Source organism: Balaenoptera ricei, chromosome 13 (genome assembly GCF_028023285.1).
Source record: "Balaenoptera ricei isolate mBalRic1 chromosome 13, mBalRic1.hap2, whole genome shotgun sequence".
Lineage (NCBI taxonomy): Eukaryota > Metazoa > Chordata > Mammalia > Artiodactyla > Balaenopteridae > Balaenoptera > Balaenoptera ricei.
The window spans coordinates 82,928,781-82,940,811 of NC_082651.1; the positions used below are offsets into that span (position 1 = coordinate 82,928,781).

The window sequence follows — 12,031 nt, forward strand, 5'->3', positions numbered from 1 at the left end:
CGTGGGATCTTAGTTCCCTGACCGGGGATTGAACCCGTGCCCCCTGCATTGGAAGCATGGAGTCTTAACCACTGGACTGCCAGGGAAGTCCCTGTCTAATAGTTTCAAGAGGCTAGCTCTCAAATTTGATCATTCTGTGGTCATTTCCCCAAGTACATGTGAGTCCTTTCATTTTGTAGGTTTATATTTTCTTATTTCCAGAAAGTTTCTTAGATTATAGTTTCATCATATGTGGAACTTTGCCTACATATATGTTGGACCTTCTATGCTTGTATTCAAATGACATTCCAAAGAGAGACAGAGAAACAAGCACAAAGGTATGGAGGCAAGGGAAAGTAGGAACATTTCAGGAGCTTGGATGGGGGATGTGTAGGAAGAGACAAGAGATGGAGTGGACAAGGGCTTGATAGATGGAAGGTCTTGTGTGCCAGCAGTGACACCACAAGCGGCAAATTTAAAAAAAGCAATTCTGTTGTATAAAGAAATAAAATTTTGTACTTATATTAAAAAAAAAAAAAAAGCAATTCTGACATGCGGTATGGAATATGGATCAGAAGGAACAAGGCTGCAGGAGGGAGACAAGATAAAAGGGTATTGCATTAGCCTAGGTAAGAGGAGCTAAGAGGGACAGAGTGTAGATTTATGTTTGAGGAGAATCAATGGGATTGTTGGGTGTGGCGGGGGTGGGTGTGGGTAAAGAATGAAGGATGACTCCCAGGTCCTGGGCAACCAAGTGTCCAACAGTTTTAGACAAGTAGAGCTTGAGGGGTCTCTAGGACATCCAGGTGGAGAAGTCTAGTAGGCTTGTGTGTACATGGAACTCAGATGAGCGGTCTGAGCTAGATAATGCACTTGGGAGTTGCCGATATACGATATACGTGGCAGATGAAGACAGGGCGGATGCAACGGCTCAGGGAGAATGTACGGGGTGCGATGAAAGCTGAGAACAGAAGCCTGTAGACGGAGGAGTGGTCAGAGGGGTTAGGAGATGAGTCCCGTTGTGAAGGCCAAGGGGGTGTCAAAAGAGTGGAGAGCTCTGTGTCGTCAAATGTCACCAAGAGCTCTAGTAATAGAGGACTCAAAAATGGCCTGGGGCATTTAGGATGAAGCCAGCGCTTACTGACTGAGAGCAGTGCAGCGATGTGGTGGGGACAGAAGCTACAAAGCCTATGGGTCGGGGAGTGAGAGGGGGCTGAGTTGGCAGAGATGAGTGTAAACTACTTTTAAGACTTTTGTCTTAAAAGACAGGGAGGGAATAGTAACTGGAGCATGATCTATAATGACAGAGGTTTCCTCCTTTTTCTTTAGGACAGGAAAAGCTTGCACATGAATAGATGGTGAAGGAAAAGGACAAGTAGGTAAAAGAAGTCGGTAATTTTGGGAGTGAGAGTGATGACTGCAGTATGTTTGAAAGAAGTTTTCTGACTATGTGTGAGGTGATGAAAAACAGAACCGAGATGGAGAGATGCTAATATGAATATATTTAAAGTGGTTAATTCCCAGAATGGCTAGTCCACATATTGAAATTACTTTGGTTTCAGTCAGTAGAGCAAACAGAACAAACCATATTTACATATTGTTTTACATCATTTACATCTCTTTTCTCCAGAGGACAGGATCAGTGTTTTACCCTTTCAATGCCTCCCTCAAAGTTGGTGTTCAATGAGTAGTAAATGAATAAACAACGTGTCTTTTACCTGTATTCTAAGTATCTTAACATATTCAAAACATAGTTAAGACTCTGCATACAAGTGAAAAAGTCTTCTAAGCATGCAAAATAGTCACAAAATTCATGAGTGATAGGTGATGCCAGTTTTTTTGGAGTAATCTGTTTACTCTCACTTAACAAAGTTGGTTACCAGCATTTCCTTCACCACAGGGGTTTAAAAATAGGAAGATAAGAGGGGGAGGAAGAGGATGTCCTAAAGACAGGCAGGCAGACAGCAGCAGAAGGTGGTACGATCTGCCTTACCATAAGGTGCCAAAAAGCAGTGAAAAACCAGACTCAAAGCACAGGGGCCTGGGCTCTCTTAGCTTAGGGATTTACATCCTTCACTAACATACCAAAAGTCCTTAAAGGACACTGCTGTCTTGAGCCTTAAATAAAGTTGAGAAAATGATCCTTTGAGCCGTTAAAAAAAAGCTTTGCTGTTCCTCATTTGGCATCATCTCCTGTTTCACATAGTTTGGAAAGGATTCTATCAAAACGGATATTAAAACAAAAAAGCTGATGCTGAGATGGTAAACCTTGGTCACTCTCTGTTCCTTTGCCCAAGCTGTTTACCTAGTTCTTGATGCCCTCCCTTTTTTTCTCCTAGGATTTCTCTCTTTTTCTTCCTTGCAGGCTGAACACAAACGCCACCTCTTCCAGGAATCCCTCTGCATCGTCCAAGCGGAAGTAATCTCTTCCTCCTCTGCCCTCCCACAGCATCTCACCGTGGCTTGGCTTTGCACGGATCACCAGACCTGCTTGTTTACACGGCCGGTTTTCCACTAAGTTACGCGCTCCTGGAGACCAGGGACCTTGACGGTGTACCTACACAGCACCTGGTGCAGTGCTACAGCGCTAGGCACGGAGTCGGTGCTCAGTTAACGGTTGCTGAGCTGAATTAATATGGAAAAATCACTCAGGGCAGGGTCCCATGCTCGAGGTGCGGATGAATGATTCATGGGGGTGGTTCTTTGCATTCTTTACCTTGTAGTCACGTCGGGCCGAGCATCCAGCCGGCGGGGCGCATACCTGTGGAGTTGGAACGCACCTCCGCCGCCCGCAGCTGGCTCACGGGAAAAGCCCGCAGGGGGCAAGTTTACTCCGTCCGCCCGGAACCCGGCCGCAGGGGGCGGGACTCGAGGGGAACTCGGCCCGCTGGCCCGCCCCCTCCTCGGCGCGGCGGAAGCCCCGCCCCCAGCCGCGCGCTCGCGCAGGCGGCGCGTGCCCGCCCCCCGCCCTGCGCCCTCGCGCCCTAGCGCCCTCGCACCGGGGGCGGGCTCGCTGCGCGTGCCGGGCGGGGAAGCGGCGCGAGCCGGGTGCCTGAGAACGTTCGGCGCGGGGGCGGCTCCGGGGCCTGAGCGGGCGCCGCCACCGCCTCAGCCTCGGAGGCCGGGCCGGAGGAGGCGGAGGAGGCTGCGGCCGCCGGAGACCTTTTCGACGCCCCCAGCTCCGGCCGGGAAGTGAGTACGGCGGGGGTTTGTGGCGGCCGCCGCAGGCTGCGGGAGAGGAGCGCGGTGCCAGAGCCTCGCGCCCGCGAGAAGCGGGAAGGAGCCCGCGCAGCCCCCTCACCTCAGGAGCCTGCGGGGGTGCAGGGCCGGGAGCGGCGGAGACGGCGCGCGGGGAGCCGGGGCCGCTGCACAGCGCGCGCTGTGAGGGGAGACGGCGCCGCGCGCCCGGACCTGGAGGGGCGAGCGCGGGGGATGGAGCGGAGCTCCGGGCCGCCGCCGCCGGGCTCTGAGCCCCGGGCCGCGGAGGGGGCTCCGGGGTCCCGAGCGCGCTGTGGCCGCAGGGCGCGGATCCGGGGTGCGGGCGCAGGGCTGATGCTGCCCGTGCCCGGCTCGCAGGGAGGAGGCTCTGCCTTAGGTGTTTAAGGGGGCGAAGGAGGCAGGTCCTGGCAGAGGGCAGGTGAGGCAGGCAGGCCCTGGCAGAGGGAAGGGAATTTATTTCACATCACCTCAAAACACTATTTCCCGAGGCGCCTATCAGTGAACCTGTGCACCGACGTCAGCCGTTAAAGGAAAGTGTCCTGAGAGGAGGAAGGATGCAGCTAACGAATGCTTGCTGTTAAATTCCTGTGCCAGGCCTTGGGATTAGGGAGACCTTCCAGGAGTCTCAGCAAACGTTTATTGGTTAGGTACCTCGGGTAGAGAACCGTGGTCAGCACTGGGGCCACAAAATTGTGTAAAACACAACCATCATTTGCTATTTAAGTGCTGGCAATTTGGTTGTAAAGGTATGCGTATGAAGTACAAAGCAACATTGAATTTTGTCTCATTCACTTTAGGTTTCTTTTCCCCAGTATTGGGAAATTGGAGCCATAAAATTGCTTGCTTTGAGGATTAAAGCAGAAGGGTCAAAGAAGCTTGTGGGAGGTACTTGGGAGAGTTTTGAAGGAACTTCTGCGTAACATTTAAAGAGAGAGAAGGGAAACGGAAATTGGAAAGAGAAAAGAAGTTACCTTTCTTCCCAAGTAGAATGAAGCTCCATGACTATTAACTGCTAAATCCTCAGTGACAAGAACAGTGCCTGACCCACAGCAGGCACTAAATACCTACGTATTGCCTGAATGAATGAACCAAGCAAGGTTTTGCTCTATTTTACACAGAGCACTATTGATTAATCTGGTGTTAGGGATGGCTGAATGGACTTCCCTTGTTCCTCAGGTTCTCTTTTTTTTTTTTTTTTTTTTTTGCCGTGTGAAGTAACCCAGGTTCTTAGGTCTGGGCATTTAAAGTGATGGCTAAGGTGATGGAGTTGTCATATCTTGTGGTCATGCTGCCACTTTCACATCTTTATTGCATGTTGGCTGCCAGGAGCTTACTCCTTGGGCCATTGCTTCAAATCATCCCGTTCTGGCCCTTTTCTATTACTTGAGGAAGGAGAGTACTTTTGTCTAGAGAACATTTTTTCATTTTTGTATTGGTTCTTGGATCTTAGATCTGTCATAAGAGGATGTATCTCTGCTCTTCTGTAAGGGCTGGGATTCTGCCTTTTTTCTGCCTTGGTTGGATTTCTGGACTCTCGAGCTCCAGGCTGCTGTTTCAGTTGCCTGGGTTGCAGTGCCTGTTGGGTTACTTTGTCTGCCAAATTAAAACTTGACCTTTTATGAGTTCTGTGAGAATTTTTATCGTACATAAATGGAATTACTTTTGAAGGGGGTTGTGTAGTCAAGGTAGTGTTGGCAAGGCTTTTGAGTGTCCACTATGTGTGAGAGACAAAATTTCTACTTAGTTAGGAAATCAGATTTAAAACCAATAGAATGCCAAGTTACCACTTGTTTTATATCTTTAGTATAAATCTCTCAGGACCTATGTTTCCTTGTATAAAAATAAAATATTAATTCAAATTTGGCATTGTGTAGTAAGCCTTGAAGAACTAAGTTAATTTCTCTTTAGTTTTATGACTGTGTACTTAAGAGTGCAACCAGCAGATGTCTACTAGTTCTTATTTTGGGGTGCCTAGGTCCTGTAATTTTGGATGCCTTGTTCTAGGTTTTCTCAGTGATATTGTATTTTATTTATTTATATATTTAATTTACATTTATTTCGAAATCAACTTTACTGATGTCTGCACAGATGTCCTGTGCAGAGCTGGTCTAGTGGGGTTATGTCTGATAAACCCACTGTAAGTTGAAAGTATGGTAAGTTGAAAATGCATTTAATACACCCAATGTACTGAACATCATAGCTTAGGCTAGCCTACCTTAAACACGCTCAGAACACTTACATTAGCCTACAGTTGGGCAAAACCATCTAACACAATGCCTATTTTATAATAAAGTGTTGAATGTCTCATGTAATTTATTGAATACCGTACTGAAAGTGAAAAACAGAATGGTTGTAAGTATCTCGGTTGTTTACCCTGTGGCTGACCAGGAGCTGTGACTCATTGCCGCTGCCCAGCATCACGGGAGAGTATCATACTGCATATTGCTAGCCAGGGAAAGGATCAAAATTCAGATTTGAAGTACAGTTTCTACTGACTGTGTATTGCTTTCGCACCATCTAAAGTCAAACCATGGTAAGTTGGGGACTGTCTATACTTTGTAACCACTATCCCAATCAAGATATAGAAATTTACATCACCGTAGAAACTCCTTCATGCTGGTTTGCAGTAAATACTCTCGTCACCTCTCATTTTATTTATTTCTAGTTATATAAGTGTCAGGGCTGTGGCATCTAGTGCAGGAAGTATACTGCCCAATTTTAGGGGATGCCATTCACATCGGAGTGCCTGTGAATGGCAGCTCCTGGAGTTGTATTGTGCAGCCTGGGGCTGTGTACTGCAGCTCTGCAAATGGCTCATGAATGTACACTCTCTTATTAAATGCTCAAACAGTACAGACAGAATACAAGGCCCCTTGACCCACTCCCTTCTCCACCGAAACGGCAGTTAGCAGTTTGTTGTGATCCTTCCAGACCTTTCTCTATGCATTTTCATCTATATATAGATAATACAGGAAAAAGTAGGGTTTCCTCCGATGCCCACATTAATGACATGATACTGTAGACATTGGTCTGCAACTTTTTCCTAACAGAATGTCTGAGATCTTTCCATGATGGAACATAAAGATCTACCTGGTTCTTCTTGACTACTACACAATACCATACATAGTATATATTGTACTGTAGTTTATTTAATCCTCTCCTCATTAATGGCCATTAAAACTGTTTGCCATTTCACCATTGCCGCAGTGAATGAAAAGTAGAATTGCTGGGTCAAAGGGGTGCATGCTTTAAATTAATTGATGGAGGTTTAACCATGTTGCCACTTGTGGATCTGGTTCATTTATTTTTAAAAGCTGAATAGTGTTCAATTGCAGACTTAAGTCACTGTTTATGTATCCTTCACTAACTGTGGGACTGTTAGGTTACTTCGGATACTAATTCATTGCTGGATTTATGTGTTGCCAAAGCATCCTGCCAGTCTGAGGCTTGCCTTTTCCTTTTGTTAACAATGTCTTTAGTTGTATACAAGCTTCACATTTTAATGTTATATTTATGGAAAATTTTACACTAAATTAACAAAATTTGTTTCTGTGTCTGGTTTAAGTAAATTTTCTCTACCCCAGGGTATGAATTCTATATATCTGTAGTTTCTTCTAAAATTAAAAAAGAAGTTTTGCTTTCTGTGTGGAATTTCTATATGGTGTAATGGAGTGATATATATATTTTTCAATTTGGAAAACCAGTTTTTTAGCACTTTTCCTCATTTTTTTTTTATTGTGGTAAAATATACACAGCATAAAATTTACTATTTTAACCATTTTTAATTGTACAGTTCTGTGGCATTAAGTACATTTACATTGTTGTATAAACATCACTATCCATTTCCAGAACATTTTTATCTTTCTCAACTGAAACTCTGTATCCATTAAACACTGGTTCCCCATTCTTTTCTCCCTCCAGCCCCTGGCAACCACCATTCTGCTTTCTGTCTCTGTGAAGTTGACTACTCGCGGCACCTCCTATAAGTGGAATCATACAGTATTTGTCCTTTTGTGTCTGGCTTATTTCACTTAGCATAATGTCTTCAGAGTTCATCTATATTGTAACATGTGTCAGGATTTCCTTTTTTTTTTTTTTGACCTCTCCTCGAGGCTTGTGGAATCTTAGTTCCCTGACTAGGGATTGAACCCAGGCCCCCGGCAGTGAAAACGCCAAGTCCTAACCACTGGACCTCCAGGGAGTTCCCAGGATTTCCTTATTTTTTAAGGCTGAATACTATTCTGTTGTATGCATACATTATGTTTGCTTATTCATTCATCCATCAATGGACACTTGGGTTGCTTCTGTCTTTTGGCTATTGTGAATAATGCTGCTATGAACATGGGTGTGCAAATATCTGTTCAAGTCCCTGCTTTCAATTCTTTTGTGTATATACCCAGAAGTGGAACTGTCCATGATATTAAAAAAATTATGTACATAACTGAATATGACCAAAATGGGTGGATAGTACAGAGAGTCCCTATAAACCCCCTCTTCTTCAGGGGCACTTTCCCATTATTAACATCTTGCATTAGTGTGGTACATTTGTTACAACTGATGAATATATATTGATACATTATTATTAAGTTCATGGTTTAATATAGGCTTCCGCTCTTTGTGTTGTACAGTTCTATGGGTTTTGACAAATGCAAAATGTTATCACATGACATTTCATGTAACGTCGTTGCAGTATCATGCAGAATAATTTCATTGCCCTAAAATCCCCTGTATTCCACCCATTCATTCCCCCCTCCCTCCTGCTGAGCTCCTGATAACAACTGATCATTTTACTGTGTCTATAGTTTCTGGCTTTTTAAAATAAATTTATTTATTTTATTTTTGGCTGTGTTGGGTCTTTGTTGCTGCGCGCGGGCTTTTCTCTAGTTGCGGTGAGCGGGGGCTGTACTTCGTTGCGGTGTGCGGGCTTCTCATTGCGGTGGCTTCTCTTGTTGCGGAGCACGGGCTCTAGGCACGTGGGCTTCAGTAGTTGTGGCACGTGGGCTCAGTAGTTGTGGCATGCGGGCTCTAGAGCTCAGGCTCAGTAGTTGTGGCGCATGGGCTTAGTTGCTCCGCGGCATGTGGGATCTTCCCGGACCAGGGCTCAAACCCGTGTCCCCTGCATTGGCAGGCGGGTTCTTAACCACTGCGCCACCAGGGAAGCCTTGTGTCTGTAGTTTTGCCTTTTCCAGAATGTCATATGGTTTGGATCATGCTTTCTAGGCTTTCAGACTGGTCTCTTTCACTTAGCATTATGCCTTTACATTTCCTCTGTGTCTTTTCTTGGCTTGATAGCTCATTTCTTTTTATTGCTGAATAATATTTCATCGTATGAAAGTACCACAGTTTGTTTATCCATTCATCTATTGAAGGACATCTTGGTCTAGTTTTTGGCAGTTATGAGTAAGCTCCTATAAATATTCATGTGCAGGTTTTTGTGTGGACATACGTTTTCAGCTTTCTTGGGTAAATACCTAGGAGCGTGATTGCTGGATCGTATGATAAGGGTATCGTTAGCTTTGTAAGAAACTGCCTGTCCAATTTTGCATTCCCAATAATTTTAAAATTATATATCCTAGCACCCTAAATGTACTTAAAAAAATAAATCTTTGTCAGACTGTTCTGTAAAATTAAACCGCATCTGGTATGAAGTTATATTCTAATTGTTGCTTTTGTTGGCTGTCTTTCTTAGCATTATACTTCTTTATATGTTTTGAAGTTTTGATTTACAGACTCATTTGAGGGTGAGTACTTTTGCTTTTGTTTCTCTTATTTCTGTGCTCACCCTTCTCTGTGTGGTGATGTTTCAGGTGCTTCCACTTATTGACTGGACTCTAGTCAAGAAATCAGATATGATAATGGTCAGGGTCCTGCTCTTTGAGGTAATTGGGGCTATTTTAGATCCACTCACAGAGTGTGTGAATGTCTTGGTTCATTTCCTGGTCATGAAGCTGTGTTTTTATCTTCTCACTTTTCAGAGCCCAGAACACCACATAAGCCATAGTTCTAGGCAGAGACTGACAGCGGTACTTTTTCACTTCCTTTCAGCTCTAGCCTCATCCTTGGCTTTAAGCAGTGAATCTGGCTCAGATGTCTCCTCTTTCTCCACCTCCTTCACTCTGTGTCACTGTTGCCCTGAAGGAAGTATACACCTGCTTCTTGACTCAGAGTCCAGCAAGCCTGTAGCTTCAGTCCTGCTCGCAGTTTTGTGTATCTGTTCTGTTTCTGATCCAAGTGGAGGGTTGTCTTGTTTTTGAGCCTTTTTACTAACTTAAAAAATATATCTAAAAATATCTATTACTGTGTATTTGGAGCAGAGGGGATGCATCGAAGTGTTTACTTACTGGGCTGCTTTGACTAGAAGACTTAAGTGACCAGGCTTCTTTCTAAACTTGATACCACTTATCCTGTTTTCTGTGTTATTGCAATGCCTAGACCTTCCAGTGCAAAAGTTGAATAGCAGTGATGATAACGGGCATTTTAGTCTTTTTCCTGAATGGGAATGCTTCCAGTGTTTCACTGTTAGATATGGTATTTACTAAAGGTTTCTGGTAGGTAGGTGTCTTTTGTCAACTTAAGGAAGTTTCCTTCTATTCTTGGTTTATATTTTTACTGGGTGTTGAATTTTATTGCTTTTTGGCATTTGTTGAAATTATCATTGATTTCTCTTTAATATGTTAAGAGTAGGACAGACCTTTCAGAGTTGTAGATAACTGAGAGAAACAGATACATTGTATTTGATTTACTTGTTAATACATTTTTAACAACCAAAAAATGAACTTTTAAAGAAAACACATTTTGATCTTGAATTTTTGTATATTAACAATATTATGTATAAGCTATATAATATTATATATATATATATGCTATATATTATGGCATTTTAGCAATAATCAGGTTTGGACCAAATATTCCTGTAACTAAGCCTCACTATAATCAAATAGTGTTCAGTAAAAAAAATTTTTTTTAGGGGGGAGTAACTTTAGGGACTCTAAAAGGACTTTTTCAGTCCCTAACCATTCAAGTTTCTTCCTGGCTTCTTTTTCTAGACTCTTTACTCCCTCCTTTTAATTTTTATCTCTGCTTGCTCTGTCTCCTCTTGCCAGAGAGAGACTTTCTTCTGCAAGTAATAACAACTGTTATTTAGTGTGAGGCTACTGTATTCAAGAGATTTTCATAGATAATGGCTACACTGTAATCTTTACCACTGTGGAAACTAGGTATGGTATCTCCAGTGTTTGGGTGAGGAAATTGAGCTCGGAGAAGTTAAAACTTGTTTAGGGCCACACAGCTAATCAGTGACAGGAGTGATACTTGAACCAGGTCCGACTTGAAAGCCCATATTCTGTCTACATGCTCTCTCTAAACAAGACTTTTATGTTCCAAGTTCAACTTGGGTTTTGTTTTTTTGGCTTACCGACATGATTCCTGAGCGTGGTGATATGACCACTTTGTGTCTCCAATATGATTTGCGTGAAAATTTTCCTTTAGTCAGGTACTTCATTGCTTTTTACCGGTGTGACGTTTTACATGTTCTTGAGCAGTTTCTTAAAATGACTAAACCTTTTTTAACTGCACAAACAAAAATGAATAAATAGTGTCATGGTTAAGCATGTGGGCTCTGGAGTAAACTATGTTGCTTGGACCTTGAGTTTATTTTCCTTTAACTTTTTAAATATTGTGAAATATTGTTCCTCAAAAAGGTATAGAGAATAAAAATTGTGAATACCTGTGTACACACCACTTAACTTAAGACACTAGGCTCCTTTTAAAGTTGAACCCCTACTCCTTCCCAGTTGTATTCTCCTCCCCTTCTGAGGGAACCTCTATTCTCCATTTGATGCTTTTCATTCTTGTACATATTTTCATACTTTTATTACATATGTAAGTAGCCCTAAAATGTATATTATTGTTTTGCATTAAAAAAACCCTTTATATTAACAGTATTAATTACATCTTTTTATAACTTTATTTTTTTTTTCTCTCAGTATTGTGAGACTCATCCATATGGATATATGTAGCTCTAGTGCATTTATTTTCTTGACTGAATAGGATTCTGTTATTGGGCTATATCATAGTTTACTTTTATGTTTTCCTGTGAGTTGACAATAGTGTGTTCTGATTTTTTTTGTTACTACAAATAATGCTGCTATGAGTATTCTTGTCATGTCTCTTTGTCTACACACGCACGTCTTTTAGAGTGTGTACTAGGAGTAAACTACTGGTATGTGTGCCATGCACATCTTCAGCTTCCGTGTGTATTGCTAAGTTCCACTCTGAAGTAGCTTTCCAGTTAACATTCACACCAGCGATGTGTGGCTTCTGTTCCTTCCCTGCCTTGTCAACCCTTGGTGTTTAAGGCTTCATAATTTTTGCAAATCTGCTGGATGTACCATGCAATCCTATTTTTAGATTAATCTTACATGTTTTTTTGATTACTAATGAGTTTGAACATTGCTCCATGTTTTTATTGGCTCTTAAGTTTTCCTCTTCTGTGATTTGCTGGTTTTCATCATTTACCTGTTCTGTTGTGTTGTCTTTTTCAGATTGATTTATAATTTTAAAATACATTTTGGACGCTAATATTTCACATAGATGGCTTCAAATTTCTTTTTCCAGTTTGTGGCTTCTCTTTTAAAACTTTTAAAAAAAATAGGATCTTTTTGGTGCACTTAAGTTTTGGATTTGTGGTTTTAATTTATTGTTTATGAAATCTTACCTGCAGACCACAGGCAGAAAAATTATCCTAGTGTCTTCACATATAGAAACGTGGTATAATGGACCAGGAGTTAGGGGTTCTGGATTTCTATTTCCATGCCTTTATTGTGAAGTACAA

General features: G+C 42.5%; 1 protein-coding gene across 25 annotated transcripts in view; it reads left to right on the forward strand.

The window, feature by feature from the left end:
- Positions 1 to 2,944: 2,944 nt before the first annotated feature.
- DTNB (dystrobrevin beta) overlaps positions 2,945 to 12,031 on the forward strand; it is a 253,014-nt gene continuing 243,927 nt past the window's right edge. For 8 of the 25 annotated variants that reach the window (XM_059893454.1, XM_059893453.1, XM_059893464.1 and 5 more), the window contains exon 1: positions 2,952 to 3,171. The gene's annotated coding sequence lies outside the window, so the exon portion shown is untranslated. Of the gene's footprint in view, positions 3,172 to 12,031 lie in introns of all 25 variants that reach the window. The other 17 variants (XM_059893449.1, XM_059893457.1, XM_059893461.1 and 14 more) reach the window with 5 other exon arrangements.